General features: G+C 39.5%; 1 long non-coding RNA gene across 1 annotated transcript; it reads left to right on the top strand.

Annotated features, from left to right (window-relative positions):
* The first annotated feature begins 1,586 nt into the window (after positions 1-1,586).
* On the top strand, positions 1,587-19,768 carry LOC129538425 (uncharacterized). Its single transcript, XR_008682213.2, has 3 exons — positions 1,587-6,400; positions 7,994-8,059; positions 17,561-19,768. It is a non-coding gene; the product is annotated as an uncharacterized LOC129538425 (long non-coding RNA).
* Positions 19,769-19,902: the final 134 nt, after the last annotated feature.

The raw sequence follows: 19,902 nt of genomic DNA on the forward strand, positions 1-19,902 counted from the left end.
GGGTTCAGTCCCTGGGTCAGGAATAGTCCCTGGGTCAGGAATATTCCCTGGAGAAGGAAATGGCAACCCACCCCAGTACTCTTGCCTGGAAAATCCCACAGACAGAGGAACCTGGTGGGCTACAATCCATGGGGTTACAAAGAGTCGGACACGGCTGAGCGACTAACGCTTTAACTTTACCTTTGGAAACCTGCTGAGTACAAAATAAGTGTAACCTGAAGGTGGGGGCGGGGAGGGTTATCTGCAGCGCTATTCTAGACCAATGGGAGGTGAGCATTTTCTCCCCTCAGGCAGATGTTCCCAGACACTTTCCACAAAATATCCCATGGGATGGAACAATGGTGGCCAACTTATTTCATATATTGATTGATTCTTCCACATTCTTTTTTCCACCCCATGCCCCATCTCTAAGTCCTGTCCAATGAGATCATACTCCTCAATCAACCACATACATTTAATTAGCCCTTAGGCATGGGCTTTGCTTTATGGAGAATTCAAGTGAAGATTTTTTTTTTTTCTCTCCCTGTTTTCTACCACTTCAGCTGTCCAAAGGGAGCTGATATGTTCCAAACAACCAGATGTCTGGCATATGACAGGTTCTCAACAAATTTGTGTTGAAATGAGTTGAATGTAATTTGGTTCTCTAATTTCTAAATCAGGTTGAGAGTAGGAATTTGAAATTCAATGCCAAAGGACAAGTATCAAAATGATATATTACCTCATAGCTCTTTGAACTACACTACAGTTCAGTTCAGTTCAGTTCAGTCTCTCAGTCGTGTCCGATTCTTTGCGACTCCATGAACCACAGCACGCCAGGCCTCCCTGTCCATCACCAACTCCCGGAGTTCACTCAAACTCATGTCCATAGAGTCGGTGATGCCATCCAGCCATCTCATTCTCTGTCGTCCCCGTCTCCTCCTACCCACAATCCCTCCCAGCATCAGAGTCTTTTCCAGTGAGTCAACTCGTCGCATGAGGTGGCCAAAGTATTGCAGTTTCAGCTTTAGCATCAGTCCTTCCAATGAACACCCAGGATTGATCTCCTTTAGAATGGACTGGTTGGATCTCCTTGCAGTCCAAGGGACTCTCAAGAGTCTTCTCCAGCACCACAGTTCAAAAGCATCAATTCTTCGGTGATCAGCTTTCTTCACAGTCCAACTCTTACATCCGTACATGACCACGGGAAAAAACATAGCCTTGACTAGATGGATCTTGGTTGGCAAAGGAATGTCTCTGCTTTTTAATATGCTATCTAGGCTGGTCATAACTTTCCTTCCAAGGAGTAAGCATCTTTTAATTTCCTGGCTGCAATCAGCATCCGCAGTGATTTTAGAGCCCCAAAAAATAAAGTCTGACACTGTTTCCACTGTTTCCCCACCTATTTGCCATGAAGTGATGGGACCAGATGCCATGATCTTTGTTTTCTGAATGTTGAGCTTCAAGCCAACTTTTTCACTCTCCTCTTTCACTTTCAACAAGAGGCCTTTGAGTTCCTCTTCACTTTCTGCCATAAGGGTGGTGTCATCCACATATCTGAGGTTATTGATCTTTCTCCCGGCAATCTTGATTCCAGCTTGTGCTTCTTCCAGCCCAGCGTTCCTCATGATGTACTCTGCATAGACGTTAAATAAGCAGGGTGACAATATACAACCTTGACGTACTCCTGTTCCTATTTGGAACCAGTCTGTTGTTCCATGTCCAGTTCTAACTGTTGCTTCCTGACCCGCATACAGGTTTCTCAAGAGGCAGGTCAGGTGGTCTGGGATTCCCATCTCTTTCAGAATGTTCCACAGTTTATTGTGATCCACACAGTCAAAGGCTTTGGCATAGTCAATGAAGCAGAAATAGATGTTTTTCTGGAACTCTCTTGCTTTCTCCATGATCCAGCGGATGTTGGCAATTTGATCTCTGGTGCCTCTGCCTTTTCTAAAACTTGCTTGTCCAAGAGGCGGTGGCTACGCGGGCACAGGAGGGCTGAGAGGAGCTACTCCACATTCAAGGTCAGGAGGGGCGGCCTTGAGGAGATACCCCTCGTCCAAGGTAAGGTACAGCGGCTGCACTTTGCTGGAGCAGCTGTGAAGAGATACTCCATGACAAAGGTAAGTGAAACCCAAATAAGACAGTAGGTATTGGGAGGAGGCATTATAGGGCAGACACACTGAAATCATAATCACAAAAAACTAGTTGATCTGATCATATGGACCACAGCCCTGTCTAACTCAATGAAACTAAGCCATGCCATGTGGGGCCACCCAAGACGGACGGGTCATGGTGGAGAGGTCTGACAGAATGTGGTCCACTGAAGAAGGGAATGGCAAACCACTTCAGTATGCTTGCCTTGAGAACCCCATTAACAGTATCAAAAGCAAAATGATAGGATACTGAATGAGGAATTCCCTAGGTCGGTAGTTGCCCAGTATGCTACTGGAGATCAGTGGAGAAATAACTCCAGAAAGAATGAAGAGATGGAGCCAAAGCAAAACCAACACCCAGTTGTGGATGTGACTGATGATAGAAGCAAGGTCCGGTGCTGTAAAGAGCAATATTGCATAGGAACCTAGAATGTTAGGTCCATGAATCAAGGCAAATTGGAAGTGGTCAAACAGGAGATGGCAAGAGTGAACGTCGACATTCTAGGAATCAGTGAACTAAAATGGACTGGAATGGGTTAATTTAACTCAGATGACCATTATATCTACTACTGTGGGCAGGAATCCCTTAGAAGAAATGGAGTAGCCATCATGGTCAACAAAAGAGTCCGAAATGCAGTACTTGGATGCAATCTTAAAAACGACAGAATGATTTCTGTTTGTTTCCAAGGCAATATTACAGTAATCCAGGTCTATGCCCCAACCAGTAATGCTGAAGAAGCCGAAGTTGAACAGTTCTATGAAGACCTATAAGACCTTTTAGAACTAACACCCAAAAAAGATGTCCTTTTCATTATAGGGGACTGGAATGCAAAAGTAGGAAGCCAAGAAACACCTGGTGTAACAGGCAAATTTGGCCTTGGAGCACGGAATGAAGCAGGGCAAAGGCTAATAGAGTTTTGTCAAGAGAACACACTGGTCATAGCAAACACCCTCTTCCAACAACACAAGAGAAGACTCTACACATGGACATCACCAGATGGTCAACACCGAAATCAGATTGATTATATTCTTTGCAGCCAAAGATGGAGAAGTTCTATACAGTCAGCAAAAACAAGACCAGGAGCTGACTGTGGTTCAGATCATGAACTCCTTATTGCCAAATTCAGACTGAAACTGAAGAAAGTAGGGAAAACCATTAGACCATTCAGATATGACCTAAATCAAATCCCTTATGATTATACAGTGGAAGTAAGAAATAGATTTAAGGGTCTAGATCTGATAGAGAGAGTGCCTGATGAACTCTGGACGGAGGTTCGTGACATTGTACAGGAGACAGGGACCAAGACCATCCCCATGGAAAAGAAATGCAAAAAAGCAAAATGGCTGTCTGAGGAGGCCTTACAAATAGCTGTGAAAAGAAGAGAAGAGAAAAGCAAAGGAGGAAAGGAAAGATATAAGCATCTGAATGCAGAGTTCCAAAGAATAGCAAGGAGAGATAAGAAAGCCTTCCTCAGTGATCAATGCAAAGAAATAGAGGAAAACAACAGAATAGGAAAAATGAGATCTTTTCAAGAAAATTAAAGATTCCAAGGGAACATTTCATGCAAAGATGGGCTCGATAAAGGACAGAAATGGTATGGACCTAATAGAAGCAGAAGATATTAAGAAGAGGTGGCAAGAATACACAGAAGAACTGTACAAAAAAGATCTTCACGACGAAGATAATCACAATGGCGTGATAACTCACCTGGAACCAGACATCTTGGAATGTGAAGTCAAGTGGGCCTTAGAGAGCATCGTGATGAACAAAGCTAGTGGAGGTGATGGAATTCCAATTGAGCTATTTCAAATCTTGAACGATGATGCTGTGAAAGTGCTGCACTCAATATGCCAGCAAATTTGGAAAACTCAGCAATGTCCACAGGACTGGAAAAGGTCAGTCTTCCTTCCAATCCCAAAGAAAGGGAATGCCAAAGAATGCTCAAACTACCGCACAATTGCACTCATCTCACATGCTAGAACTACACTACAGGGGAGTTCAAATAGGTATGGAATAGAGAGTAAGGTTAAAGGGTTTGCCGTTAGGCATCATACTGCTTGTGTTGTGTGTCATTTGCTGCACATATAAACTTGGAAAGTTACTGACTTCCTCTGTGCTACGATTTCCTCATTTGCAGAATGGGGATAATAGTAATCCCTAATTCAAAGAGTTATGAAGAGTAAATGCTGCTGCTACTGCTGCTGCTAAATCGCTTCAGTTGTGGCCGACTCTGTGCAACCCCGTAGATGGCAGCCCACCAGGCTTCTCTGTCCCTGGGATTCTCCAGGCAAGAATACTGGAGTGGGTTGCTATTTCCTTCTCCAGTTATAATCTAGGACCAATATAAAAGGTTCAGAGTCTTCCTATATCATTACGCTAAATCTGGGTGTGGTACCATAGATTAAGCCAAAGGTGGCCATGACATGCAGCTGACCAAATAGAAACAGAGATCCTACAGTGACTTAATTTTATCTGAATACACATCACTATGATTGGTCTGCTTTTTTGTCTGGGCAGCCAGTTAATATCATCCTCAAAGCTAGGTATGAAAAATAAAGGACTATATGAATCCAAGCAGGAAAGCATGATATATTGGCATGAGTAAATGAGTTAATATATATAGAACTACATGGCATATAGTAATACATTTGAAAATGAACATACGTGTTTTTCATTATTATTGCTATTAATTTCCACTGCACATATTACAGAGACCTAGCATAAATTAAAAGTAGACATTGCCAGATTTTAAAGAAATCTAGCCAAAATGAACCATTTTCTGATAATTTATTTTCTTTAGTTGTAATTAACATTTGCTCCAATAAACATGTAGACAATATAGAAATATATATCAATGAAATATTGATTTATATATATGCACATGGCTTCCCTGGTGGCTTACAGGGTAAAGAAGCTGCCTGCAGTGCAGGAGACCTAGATTCAATCCCTGGGTCAGGAAGAGCCCTGGAGAAGAGAATGGCAACCCACTCCAGTATTCTTGCCTAGAGAATTTGATGTACAGAGGAGCCTGATGGGCTACAGTCCATGGGGTCGCAGAGTTGGACATGACTGAGAGGTTAACACAAACACACAAGGTTCCACAATATGTTCCACTGTCACAACCCAGTTGAATTTTCATTTTATTCAAGTATGAATTATTTTGTTTGTTAATAATATCACCCCAATTTATAAATGAATTAACCAATTCAGGATAAATACTGAAATTTCATCAAGTACTACCTTATACTTGAGCCCCAATGTGAGATGCAGACAACATCAACTTATTTTGAAAGTCTGAAACTTATGGACAAAACATCAAACTAAGTTTCAGAATCCTGAAATATCATTGGTGAAGTGAAGATGGCCATGTCTACCTCACCATGTGTGAGGGAGAAGAGATGTTACAGTGTTCATGAAGAGGGGCCTTGCACAGTCTCTGGCATGTAGTTGAGATCAATAGCACTAATTGAAAGTAGTGCTTAATTGGCATAATACTAAATGGAATCTCATCCATAGTCCCACTTCTCTGAGTTAGGTGTTGTAATTTTCCTTAAGAATTCAAACACAAAGTTTTAGCCCTACACATATTTCATTAGTACTTGGCAAATGGAACACGTTTATGAAAATAAATATTCTGGAGATGTGTGTTAGGGACTGAAACATTTTCATTAGCCATAACAGCACCAATTACAGCTGCATTTCAATTTGTAATTTAATTTAGTAGGTCATAATGAGAATTATTAAAGGCAACCAAATCTGAATTCTTTGAATTCTTTTAACTTGACAGTATGTGCTGAGCAAATGGGTTTACAAGCAAGCTGCTTGTAAGGCATGATACCTTGGTTCAGACACTAACCTGTGTTTTATGAAGTTTAAACTTACAAGTCAAGCTGAGTGTAATTTTTAAGGTAATAAAGATAAGGTAATGAATGGAACACTATACCTTGGGTTAAAAAATTAATCCCTAACTGGATGACCTCGATTTAACCCTTGATTTTTAGGTCTATAAAATTTGTTGTTATGGCAAGGTAGAAGGAGATTATAACAGATGTCTCCTATTTCCTTCATTGGTATTTATGCCAAAAAACTTTACAAGGAAGGTCCTATATACATTCAAGACATTGTTCTTTTAGCAGGCTTGAACCTCAGAGTGAGATTCAAAGACTAAGAGAATACTTCTAAGAACCTGAAGGAGGAAAGAAGACGGTTTAGTTTTATTACCAACAGCTGCCAACTTCAGGATGTGCCTGTCTTTTCCTATTATAAGGTGATTTATGGATATTATACAATACCCAGTTTAGCAGTTTTACTGCTTTAAGGTTAAGTGCCATAAGCTCATGGGATCTGTAACCTCACAAAATCAAAAAGATGAGAAAAGTATGATTTTTAATCAGTCAGTCTTCTAACATGAATTTATTTACAACCACTTTGACTCCTGAAATTATTTTGTCCTAATCACAAGTGAGATGATTTAGAATAATAAAATTGTGCCTTTTTACATCAATACTAATTAAGTGCCTGAGGCTCAGCAGGTACGTCCTGTGGAGTTTCATTCAGATCAGTTCAACTCAGTCGCTCAGTCATGTCCAACTCTTTGTGACCCCATCGACTCCAGCACGCCAGGCTTCCCTGTCCATCACCAACTCCTGGAGTTTACTCAAACTCATGTCCATTGAGTCGGTGATGCCATCCCACCATCTCATCCTCTGTCGTCCCCCTCTCCTCCCACCCTCAATCTTTCCCAGCATCAGGGTCTTTTCCAATGAGTCAATTCTTTGCATCAGGTGGCCAAAGTATTGGAATTTCAGCTTCAACATCAGTCCTTCCAATGAATATTCAGGACTGATTTACTTTAGAATGGACTGGTTGGATCTCCTTGCAGTCCAAGGGACTCTCAAGAGTCTTCTCCAACACCACAGTTCAAAAGCATCAATTCTTCTGCGCTCAGCTTTCTTTATATCCCAACTCTCACATCCATGCATGACTACAGGATAAACCATAGCTTTGACTAGATGGACCTTTGTTGGCAAAGTAATGTCTCTGGTTTTTAAAATACTGTCTAGGTTGGTCATAACTTTTCTTTCAAGGAGCAAGCTTCTTTTAATTTCATGGCTGCAGTCACCATCTGCAGTGATTTTGGAGCCAAAAAAAGTAAATAAATAAAGTCTGTCACTGTTTCCCCATTTAATTTCCATGAAGTGATGGGACCAGATGCCATGATCTTAGTTTTGTGAATGTTGAGTTTTAAGCCAACTTTTTCACTCTGCTCTTTCACTTTCATCAAGAGGCTCTTTAGTTCTTCTTTGCTTTCTGCCATATGGGTGGTGCCATTAGGGACATAGGTGGTTTCATTGGGAAGAAACAATTATTACTAAAGTAAACCAAAATGCTGGAAGAAACACATATAAAGTCATTTAAAAAAAAGGGTTTCTGAAGCTTACAATGAATTTTTTACTTGGAATTATAATGGGTAATTAATGAAAAGGACTGAGTCTGTGTAAAAGCGTTCACTAAAATCTTTTATTCTTTTTGAAGAATAACTCTTCAAAACTAGGATTCTAGAATTCAATTATCCCTTTCTGCAACCTTAAGAATGTACTTAGTTGATCTGAGGCTACATACAATGCTAAATTCTACATAACCAAAAATTCCAGAAATGCATATCAAAGCAACAATTAATTCTCAACCTTTTAAGATCATCATTTTTCAAAGGGGCTTCCTGCCCAGTTTTAAACGTCTGGTGCTAAAAATGATATGCAAACACTTCAGTCAATAGACCGCTTATATTCCTTACTCTGTTCTCAAAGTGACTGAGTGCCTTGATTCCAGCAGTGATTGTCCCAGTTTGCTTTCTCCTTAGGTTTCCACTGTGACTCTTACCTGCAGAAACCCAGCCCAGAACCTAGGATCCCAGGATCTGCACATTGTAAGTGATACCAAAGAAGTAAATTAACTCATCCTTCCACCTCTAGGAAGGACAAACTGTGTCCAAATATTTCCAGAGGAATAATATTATATCCTAATGAGAGTGGAAAACTAATGGGAATTCCTCACAAGCTCGTTTGCATACTTTGGGACTATTTCTATTCTAATACAGTTGCAACAACAAGGAAAGTTCTACAGGGCACGTGGGTGGTGGCCCACACAGCCAGAGGAGCGCATGACTAGGATTAAGCATCTAGCTATTACAGACTCATTAATTTGCCTGAGAAAATTCTTTTTGCAGATCAAACAACCCCGTAGAATATGATCTCCTCATATGTCTTATTTTACGCTGATAAGCATTTCTACTCTTAGTAATTTTCCTTCTCTCCCCTTCCTTTAATTTCCCCCTCCATTCTTTTCCTTTTTAAATTTGGTCCTTTTTCTCCCTGGCCTGCTCTTTACCCTCCACCCTGGGTAATGACACACCTAAACTCGAAGCTAAGCTCATGACCTTGGCACCATCTTTTTTTCTGACCTTTTATATTCTCTTGGAGGCCAAATTCTGTCCTTTTAAAGCTTTAAAAATGACTCCTGAATCAGTCTTTTCCATTCTGTTGCTATAAGCTTACTTTAGTCTTCCATTGTGCTTTGCGTAGATAGAAATTAATTCCCCTACTCTTCTTGCTTTGATTTCTCTCCAGCTCCCAAGTATATCTCATGCACTGCTGTCAAAGTGGTCAGTATAATGCATAGCTTGAACTTCACCTTGCATTGGAACGGTCACTGATTCCTCACTGACTTCCCAGATGTCAGATCTCCTGGCTTGACTCTTACATCCCTCCTCCCCATCCTATGATCCAGTTCCCACCTAACTCTCTAGCTTCACCATCCACTTCTCCTCTTTCACATGGATGATCATCGTTCTAAACTATATAAACTTTTCTGAACACACTCTAAATTTTCTTATGCTGCTGCTGCTGCTAAGTCGCTTCAGTCGTGTCCGACTCTGTGCGACCCCATAGACGGCAGCCCCACCAGGCTCCGCCGTCCCTGGGCTTCTCCAGGCAAGAACACTGGAGTGGGTTGCCATTTCCAAAATTTTCTTATATATTTTACCTAATTCCATGTTTTTGCAATCTTGCTTTCTTTATCTTAAATTTTATTCTTCCTATATTTATTTATTGAAATCTAATACATCCTATCAACCAAGGAATAGTCTTGGTCTGTTGGTTAACAGACCAACCAACCAAACAGTAATAAAAGCAGCTTTATATTATCTTGTGCTCCTGCCACATCAGGACCACACTGATATCCTAAATACATTACCTCTAATCCCCGCTCAGTTACCTAACAGGGAGGTATTATAATCAGTTCACAGCTGAAGAAGCTGACATTGAGAAGAGTTAGTGTTTTGTACCTAGGCTGCACTATTAATAAGTGGTTTATGGCACATCCTTGTTTATACCGCCATAATACTCTTTCTTCCTTTTTTTTTTTCTTTTTCTTTAGGAGAACCCTAAGTTTTTTGAAAGGGTGGAACAGTGTGGCCAGATTAAAAAACAACAACAACTATATAACCCAACCTCCCTTACGGCAAAAAGTGCTTTGTGACATAGTTCCAACCAAGAAGACTTCTGTGGCAATCTGCTAGGGACTTTTGACAAAGCTGTGCTGTCACTTCTATGTGTCTTCCGTCCTCCTTATTCTTTGAAAGCAGGGCTGAGATGCCTGGTGAAGCAGGGACTATCAGGTTTGGGGTCTAACACTAAAATAGGTAAAGCAAAACAATGAAAAGAGCCTGAGGTATGGATAACACTGGATGGGAGCCGCTGCACTGTCACTTAGCCAGAAATTCTTGTTGGGCAAAAAGGCTAAGGCCAGTTAGCTTGATTTATACTTCAGGTTTTCTGTTCCTTAATTGATGCACGATGGAAGTGGGTTTTACACCTATATCTGTCATCCAGATTTTCCTTTAGACATTGTCACCGTGTTACCCTTTGTGGATCCACTTGAAGTTTACCTGAATCCTCATCTCAGAAGTAAATTTTTCTTTTTTATACATGCTCATGAAATTTTGGCTACTTTTAAGGGCCTCATAATTTCCTCTTTCTATTTGGAATTTTTATAGTAAATTGTGAATTTCTCAATAATAGAGTCTGTAACTCCTTTTCTTCCCTATACATGAAAACATTGAATGAATATTTACTGTTTGAGTAAAATCCATAAAATTTACAGTGTAGTTTTCTAATATGAGATTCTTTTATGAATTTTGGTTTATTCTTCTTTAAATTTGTTAGAAATACATGTAACCCAAGTCACATTGATTTGAACTCCCAATGAGTCTGCCAGAAATGAGCTCCTCAGCTCTTCCTGCAAGTTTCTCAGTTGATTGCCTTAGGGGTGCTTAGAAACAGGGTCCTCTGGTTGGTTCATCTGCTAGTTCTCATTTTTCCCTGCTGATGCTGCTGAGGCTACCACTCTGCCTATTCCTGACTTAGGGGAGGAAATGCTGCTCTTACTACCCCTTTACTCATACTGAAACACAGATCTTTTCCTCATTACTCATTGCACAATTTAGACCAGCTTTGCCACAAAGAAAACAACCCAAGAGTAGGGAATGATGCAATGGAAGCATGTAGATTACATTCTGGACCTTGAATACCATAAATAGTTTCCAATAGCTGAATGAATTTTCTTAATAATATTATAATGGTTTTATCATCAATTTTGTCAATTGCTAGTGACACTGGGATCTTGTTGCTAATTTTCACAAAAGACATATGAAGTTTTAAAATGTTGTAGTAACCTCTTGATTTCAAAAAATTTAAAGAGCTAGGAAGTGAGTGTACATAAAATTTTAAGATATTTTTGTGGAAAAAGGAATAGAGTAAATCTCAGGACAAGGGTTGGAACTTAAGGGCATGGTAGGGAGCAGGTTTTTGCTAAATAAAGAAACATGAAGAAGGAAAAGGGGGATGGGAAGGAAGAGAATTGAAATAAAACGGAGAGAAGGAGAGATTTAATTAAAGATCTGTGAGTAATATCCTGGAATTCTCCTATGCTGTGTACAAACAGTGCTCTGTGCTCTTAATAGGAAGAGGAAGTTCAAGAGATATGTCTTTGAAGAGAAGTTATTTAGGAATTAATGTGGAAAGAACTTAACATCAAGTATTTTTTTCAGGCACAAGAGCAATGTAATTAAACTAGGTTCTTTCATCTATACCGTATGTATTCTGTACCAATATGTACTCTGTACTGTACACTGTTTTTGTACTCTATACCATATGTACACGTTTTCTCAGCCTTCTGTTGGTCTGTTTATAATTTTTAATACTTTTGGATGTTTTATTATTGACTTTGAAGTGAGGTCAGCTTTCATAACACATTTTGATTTTAAACTACTGTAGTAGAAAGTTGTAAAATCTACTATGATTTAAAATCTTAAAAAAAAAAAAGGACACTCTGAATGTGCTCCAGGAGACTGAGGCTGATGCAACCAGACATTGTAGTGCTATTTAGCCTTGGGATTCAGTTGTTAAGAGACAGCTGCCAACTCCGCCTTACCAACAGGGGAATGATTTTGTTCACTCTTCTCTGGCTCCAGCACAGAAGGCGAGCTGTCTGCAGCCTCTGTAAAGCTTAAGGTAGTTCTTCCCTTGGAAGATAAGACCCTCATTGCTGTTTGATCCCTTCCTGGAATCTTAAGGTGGTAGAATAGATACTGACTTATAGGAAAGCATGTAATGAAGAGAAATTAAGAGATGCATCTTAATGATGAGTTTTATAGATGAGTTAATAATGATTGTTGTTTGGCATATAGACTTTCTGGGTTGGCTACAAAATAAATGTGACAAACTCTTTACAAATTCTAGACTATTTTATACTTTTTGAAGTAAGTTCTTTCAGATTGAGTGATTCTTGGATATTTAAGAGTTAATCTTGGATATTTATATTGTTGGAGACCCTTGGGATATATCAATTGCCATGAAGATTATAATTGATTTGTAAGATTTAAAGTCATGTGAGCCAATGTTCTTATGTGCAGCGTCTAAACAGGGGTCTGTGTTCATGGATAAAAAGAGAAAGTTTGGGATAGGTCTTTGAAGAGAGGTTACCTAGGGGTTAAGTGGAATGTCAGGTTGGATACTTCAGTGTATTTCAGAAGAACATATCCAGTTTGCCCCTGGAAGGAAGATCTCTCCCTCCCTCTGTTTTCTTGTTCCAGGCGAGCAGAAAGCCTTGATTACAAAGCCTGCTTGTTCCTCCTTAGTAACTGTCACTGCCTCCTGCTGGTCTTTCATTTAGCAGGAGTAGGGGTCAGATGAGTCTTGATGAATAAATCCTCATTTCTCTCCTACCCACCTCTCACAAACTCTGCTATCACAGAGTTGATGTTAAATTGGTATCTATGCTATATTAAATAGCTCCAATCTGACAAACTGAAATTGAATCTGATATATATAAGCACTGCTTCTCCCACCTCCTATCCCAAACTCTACTGTGAAGTACACAAGTATTAATACAATAGAGGAGAGGTTTATTAATTCACTTATTAATAGTAACTAGCAAAAAAAAGGTTTTTATTTTTACACTTCTCTTTTTTTTTCTAAAATAAGTAGCTATTATCTTTCCAACAAAAGTCTAAGTGTCATTTACAATTGTTGTGGGACTTCACTGGTGGTGCACTGGATAAGAATCTGCCTACCAATGCCGAGGACACAGGTTCGAGTTCCCTCGTCCAAGAAGTTTCCACATGCCCCGGGGAAACTAAGCTGGTGTGCCACAAGTACTTAACCCAAGCTCTAGAGTCTGGGAGCAGCACCACCCAGGCCACGTGCTACAATTACGGAAAACTTTGCACCCTAGAGCCTGTGCTCTGCAATGAGAGAAGCCACCATGATGAGAAGCCTGCACAACGCAACGAACAGTAGACCCTGCCTGCCGCAACTAGAGAAAGCCTGCACACAGCAAGGAAGACCCAGGGCAGCCAAAATAAATAAATAAATAGATAAAACTGTTATGAAAGCTAATGGCAGATAAACTATGCCCTTCCAAATTTCCTGCCTCCAAATGTTTATATAATTCTGTGCATAGTGGGCTCTGATCTTTGCCAATGTGTTGTATTATATCAACTCCATGAATATATCGACTCCATGAATGTTCTATCATTATCTAGCCAGGGAAACAGAAACTACCCTCCATCTCACAAACAGAGGGAATTAATACAGAGAATTGATCACCCAGGTGATGGAACACAGAGAATCTAGACAAGGGGTGGTGCAGGCACCTCGGAAAAACTCTGATCATCACTCTTGGACTGGAAGGACAATAGATGTGTGTGGTTCCCAGACACCAGAAGTTAGACTCAGGCTACAGCTAGACATCACATGATGAGAGGTGGGCCAGTGATCACTGGGCAAAGGGTGAGGATGCTACTTATTGTTGTTGTTTAGTCGCTAAGTTGTATCCAACTCTTTGGGACTGTAACCCACCAGGCTCCTCTGTCCATGGAACTTTCTAGACAAGAGCTCTGGAGTAGGTTGCCATTTCCTTCTCCAGGGGACCACCCAACCCAGGGATCAAATCCACAAATCCTGTTTTGCAGATGGATTCTTTACCACTGAGCCACCTGGGAAGCCCCAAAGATGACTTGGAGGATACTACTAACAGCACTAGAGCCACAGAAGAGACATAGCCGTTGTTAGAGATTCTTCAGGATGCCCGGAGAGAAGGGAAGAAATACCCTAACTTCTCCCTGTAGGGAAAAACCCTGTTAGGATAACAAAACCTTGCTTGTGTCTTTTAAAGACTCCCATATTTTGACTCCAAGGGCAGGAATCAGTTGTGGACAAAACTGAATTCTGTTCAATAGAGACATTCATAGTACTGCAAGATCAGAGCCAGTGAGTAGAAGGACGAGCTCATCACAGATCAGTTAATATTTGCCAGTGAGGTAAAGCAAGGCTGTCTTTTTGTCCTTCTCTTTATAACAACTGAAAGACTAACTTATGCCCACCCATTTGCCATTCTATAGAACAGAAAGTTAATAATATTAGCTGTATTTATTTGTACTATGTGCAAAACTCCATTCTAAGAACTTTATAAGTATTAGTTCTTAATTCTCAAAATAACCTCGTAGGCAAAAGTCCTACTATTGGCCCATTTCGTGGAAGAGGAAGTTGAAGCACAGACAGGTTAGCTAGTAGATACATGGTGACACAGGGATGACACAGTTGTACTTTGGGATACTAGAAGTGGCCTTTGTGTAAGCTCTGCTATGTGATTTTTACCACAAAGAAGGTCATCAGATAAACTCTCGTAAACTGGAACACTGTTTCCTTATAATATCACCCACTTGTCAGTACCTTAAACCAAGCTGCATCTTTTCTTCCCTGTATGACTACAGTAGACTCTGGATTCATCTCCTTACCTCCGTTCTTGTCCTATTCCATCTATATTCTGTATAGCAGCCAGAATAATCTTTTAAAAACACATCTCCTCTTCTTGAAGCCCTTCAGTGGTTTTCCCACTGTTAGTAAAGTCTTACATTACTTTAAAATCCTATACCATGGGGTTTTAGTGGGCAGGCATAGTTTGGAATGCTGTTGCTTTCCTGGTGTGACTAGACAGCCATTTAGTTACCAATCTGTCTCCTCTCAAAGGGACATTATCTTTACCTCTGTTATACTCAGAAGCCATGGGCAAGCTCTGTAAATGAGTCAGAAAAATCATCCTGAAATCATCGTCACTCCCTGCTTATGAGAAGAGCATTGATCCATAGGCAGCAGAGAGCTCCAGAAAGCCCAGGGATTTGTGTGTTAGACTCAACTCACTCCTGGAAACCCCCTGGGGGTCGTGAGTCTGCTGGAGCTCCTGGCAAAGTGACAGACATTTAGTAATGTCTGTCAATGGTGCTATTTGTTTTGGCCTTTTCTGGGTAAATTTGGTGGGCAGCCAGGGCAACAAAGGGCACTCCTCAGACTAGAGTTGGAGGAGGCAAGCTGGGGTGAATCTCTAAGTAGCAAGGAGGGGTATAGGGCAAAGGAAACTGGCTAAGAGCAAATATGAGGTAAACTCACTACTTCCTTATATATTTGCTTCCTATATTGAACAAACAGCCAAAGCTAAAAGAATGCTGCAATGGGCCTTAACATGCTGGGAAAAGTGCTTGGTCCCCAGGGTGCTCTACAGTTCATCCATGGGGCAATGAACCATGCTAGGATTCTAGCCTAAGTGTGGCTCTTCATCAGCAAAATTTCTTAGGTGTTTCATATGTGTGCGAGATTAATATTTAAATAAGAAACAGTGTGAAAATCTTAGCACTGTCTTTGACCTGTTCAGTTGCATTCACATTACTGAGAACTAAAGAAGCAGATTAATTGATATGCAAATATTAGGGATGTGCACTGGATGATAAGTAAAGGGCATGAAAAAATATCATTTAAAAATCTGTGTTCTCAAACACTCGCTATAGCTGATCAAATTTACTAGAATAACTCTAGAAAAAATTTCTGGCTTTGTTTCTAATTTTTTTCACAAAGCCGGAGAAGGTGGGCTGTGTATGATGACTACAAGAATACTGTTTTTAGTAGTTGTTAGATTTTAATCTAAATAAGTTGCCATGATTCTTCCCAAGGCTGCACTGCTTATGAATTATATTGAGTCACATGGGTTCTGTAAAAGAACTTTGAAACCTCTTTCATTGCTTCAGACTTTATTCAGCCAAAATAATTACTGAGGACAGTACACCTGCCTTTTTTTCAATTCAAAGGTCGTTCACACTGACTTTTCTCACTTTGAGTTCATGCAAGACATCATTGATTACATGTGCTCTTAAAATGTTAACTCTCCAAGTACTTCATTAATGTACACACATATGTAACTATTTATATATTTTTATCTGCACCAATGAAAAACCTCTTAGGTGAAGAAAAAACTTATTTTCTTATACCTTGAATTATAAAGCATCACAATCTTGTACCTCGTACCTCATAAATATTTTTCCTTCTTAAATCATTGCCTGGAAAGTAAGTTTGTGTCACTTTTCCCATAAAACTAAAGCTGTAGAGGTCAAATTTTGTAGATGACACAAAAGAGTTTCTCCTCCATGAATAATCACAAGCTCATGCTATTGGAAAGGTCAAAGTGACTTTCCAAAGTGACTGAACTCAAAGTGACTCAGTTCAGCCTGAGTCCAGATGGGTCCACAACACACATGGTTGTTTTATTTTGCAGACCCCCTGAGATAGACTATCCAGAGCCCCTTGCTATGGCAGCATAGCTGTCTCATGTTAATCATCCTTTTTTTTTAATTTTGATTGCTTGTTCTATGAGGCTTTATCTTATGTCTAATTTCTGTTCCTAAGAATTATGCCCATTTTTGCTATGGTTTTGCTCTTGGCAGACAGAATGGCTGGAAAAAAGAAATGCTGTGACAGTGATTACTGAATGAAAATTGAGTGGGAGCTAAAGTTTGGTGATATTTTACTATTTTAGCTGCTTTAATGCATTTTTTTGAGTGTTGATATAGAGATGTCACATATTTAATGTATTTGAAACAAGTTTAAGGGAAGAATCATTGTGGAAACACCTGTAAATGACTGAAATTTTTATATCAAACTAAGTCATATTTTTATCTAGTACTGATATGAGAAAACTCTTTTCTCTGTAGAAGTGCTCTGTTTCATGAATTAGCTCCATAAATCTTTACATTCTTTCCAATGGATTAAGACAAGTTCACATTTGAAGTATGAAAAGTCTGAAATTGAAGTGGAAGGTACTCAACAGTGTATAATGTATTTTTTAGACTAAAAACTTTCCTTAGAACTCTGATATTAAAAGCAGTGACTAAATATATAAAATGATAACCAGAATACCGATAAGTGTACATTTCAAATACAAATCATTACTTTGCATTTAGGAAGGGTAAATATTAAATTCTTGCATCTTGCTCTGTTTCCTGTTCAATCTGCTTATGTTAGTAGATGTCCTTGTTTTGATTAAGGGTTTTTACATGTGAATATGAATTCTGAATCTCTGCATGTTATATAAGCACCAAAAAAACCTGCCTCATCATAGTGATGCTCATTGTGAAATATCTTGCCTAATCAATTAATGAACACATGGCCAAATAAAGTTAATTTTTTAAATCACAAAACATCATTTATTTAGCAAACATGAATTGTGCTCTAAAATTAAGTAATCTTGTAGGTGAAGGTAGAAGAGCTTGTGATTTTCAATTCAAAAAACCATGATCTGGAACTTTTTCTTCATGGGTTAATATGTAGGTGTCTTTAAAAATCTATAAAAATCATGTGAGCTTACATATTTTAGGAAGTTATGCTTTTTAAACATTTCTATTTTCTTTTATTCTTCATTTGTACTTGACATTTATCACTATGAAAATAAATATTCCCATGATAATTATTTCAAAAATAAGGACAAGCAGAAAAAAGGAAAACATCCTAACATAAATATAATATTTTGGTGTATTTCCTTCCAGATTATTTATACACAGTAAAAAATATGAGATGGCAAGAATACATAGAAGAACTGTACAAAAAAGATCTTCACGATGAAGATAATCACGATGGCGTGATCACTCACCTGGAACCAGACATCTTGGAATGTGAAGCAAGTGGGCCTTAGAAAGCATCACTACGAACAAAGCTATTGGAGGTAATGGAATTCCAATTGAGCTATTTCAAATCCTGAAAGATGATGCTGTGAAAGTGCTGCACTCAATATGCCAGCAAATTTGGAAAACTTAGCAGTGGCCACAGGACTGGAAAAGGTCAGTCTTCATTCCATTACCAAAGAAAGGCAATGCCAAAGAATGCTCAAACTACCGCACAATTGCACTCATCTCACACGCTAGTAAAGTCATGCTCAAAATTCTCCAAGCCAGGCTTCAGCAATATGTGAATCGTGAACGTCCAGATGTTCAAGCAGGTTTTAAAAAAGGCAGAGGCACCAGAGATCAAATTGCCAACATCCACTGGATCATGCAGAAAGCAAGAGAGTTCCAGAAAAACATCTATTTCTGCTTCATTGACTATGCCAAAGCCTTTGACTGTGTGGATTACAATAAACTGTGGAAAATTCTGAAAGAGATGGGAATCCCAGACCACCTGACCTGCCTCTTGAGAAACCTGTATGCAGGTCAGGAAGCAACAGTTAGAACTGGACATGGAACAACAGACTGGTTCCAAATAGGAAAAGGAGTACGTCAAGGCTGTATATTGTCACCTTGCTTATTTAACTTATATGCAGAGTACATCATGAGGAATGCTGGGCTGGAAGAAGCACAAGCTGGAATCAAGATTGCCGGGAGAAATATCAATAACCTCAGATATGCAGATGACACCACCCTTATGGCAGAAAGTGAAGAGGAACTCAAGGGGCTCCTGATGAAAGTGAAAGAGGAGAGTGAAAAGGTTGGCTTGAAGATCAACATTCAGAAAACGAAGATCATGGCATCTGGTCCCATGACTTCATGGCAAATAGATGGGGAAACAGTGGAAACAGTGTCAGACTTTATTTCTTTGGGCTCCAAAATCACTGCAGATGCTGATTGCAGCCATGAAATTAAAAGACGCTTACTCCTTGGAAGGAAAGTTATGACCAGCCTAGATAGCGTATTAAAAAGCAGAGACATTACTTTGCCAACCAAGGTCCGTCTAGTCAAGGCTATGTTTTTTCCCGTGGTCATGTATGGATGTGAGAGTTGGACTGTGAAGAAAGCTGATCACCGAAGAATGGATGCTTTTGAACTGTGGTGTTGGAGAAGACTCTTGAGAGTCCCTTGGACTGCAAGGAAATCCAACCAGTCCATTCTAAAGGAGATCAATCCTGGGTGTTCATTGGAAGGACCGATGCTAAAGCTGAAACTGCAATACTTTGGCCACGTCATGCGACGAGTTGACTCACTGGAAAAGAGTCTGATGCTAGGAGGGATTGGGGGTAGGAGGAGACGGGGATGACAGAGAATGAGATGGCTGGATGGCATCACCGACTCGATGGACATGAGTTTGAGTGAACTCCGGGAGTTGGTGATGGACAGGGAGGCCTGGCGTGCTGTGGTTCATGGGGTCGCAAAGAGTCGGACACGACTGAGCGACTGAACTGAACTGAACTGATACTGTATTATATTCATAATTGAGAAAAATTGGAAAAAATAAAATTAAGGTGAATTTATTCACCATAAAAATATGTGTTCATTAATAGGGTTTTCATGTATTTGAAAATGTTTTGTAACATAAAAACCTCTAAAAATTTGACATTAATTTTAAAATTCAAATTATGAATTATTATATATGTGTTTGTGGTGGTGTGTGCTCAATCATGTCTAACTTTTTGTGACTCCATGGATTGTAGCCCACCAGGCTCCTCTGTCCATGAAATTTTCCAGGCAAGAATATGGGAGCAAGTTGCTCTTTCCTCCTATAGGGGATCTTCCCAACCCAAGGATCAAATCAGTGTCTCTTGCATCTCCTTCTTTGGCAGGAGGATTCTTTGTCACTGTGCCACCTGGGAAGCCAGTATATACATGGCTTAAATATTACATAATAAACTTGGAAATGTGGTAAAGTTTGATTTATAAACCAAATCAACTGGAATGACTTCTGAAACTGATCGCATTTTTGAGCCATGTGTTATAAAAGAAAATAATCTAAAATATTTGGGAACAAAGATATAGGACAAGAGATTATATTCGGGTTACCATATGGATAAAGTAAATCCATCCCTTTTCTGTTTAATTTATACCAAAAAAAGAAAAACCCACATAGGTAAACTTTGGGGGACCTTTGTTTACAAAGGTAAATTTTGATTTTTAAAAATATG

This window comes from Moschus berezovskii, chromosome 2 (assembly GCF_049115385.1).
Source record: "Moschus berezovskii isolate FMDL1 chromosome 2, NW_MosBer_1.0, whole genome shotgun sequence".
Taxonomy (NCBI): domain Eukaryota; kingdom Metazoa; phylum Chordata; class Mammalia; order Artiodactyla; family Moschidae; genus Moschus; species Moschus berezovskii.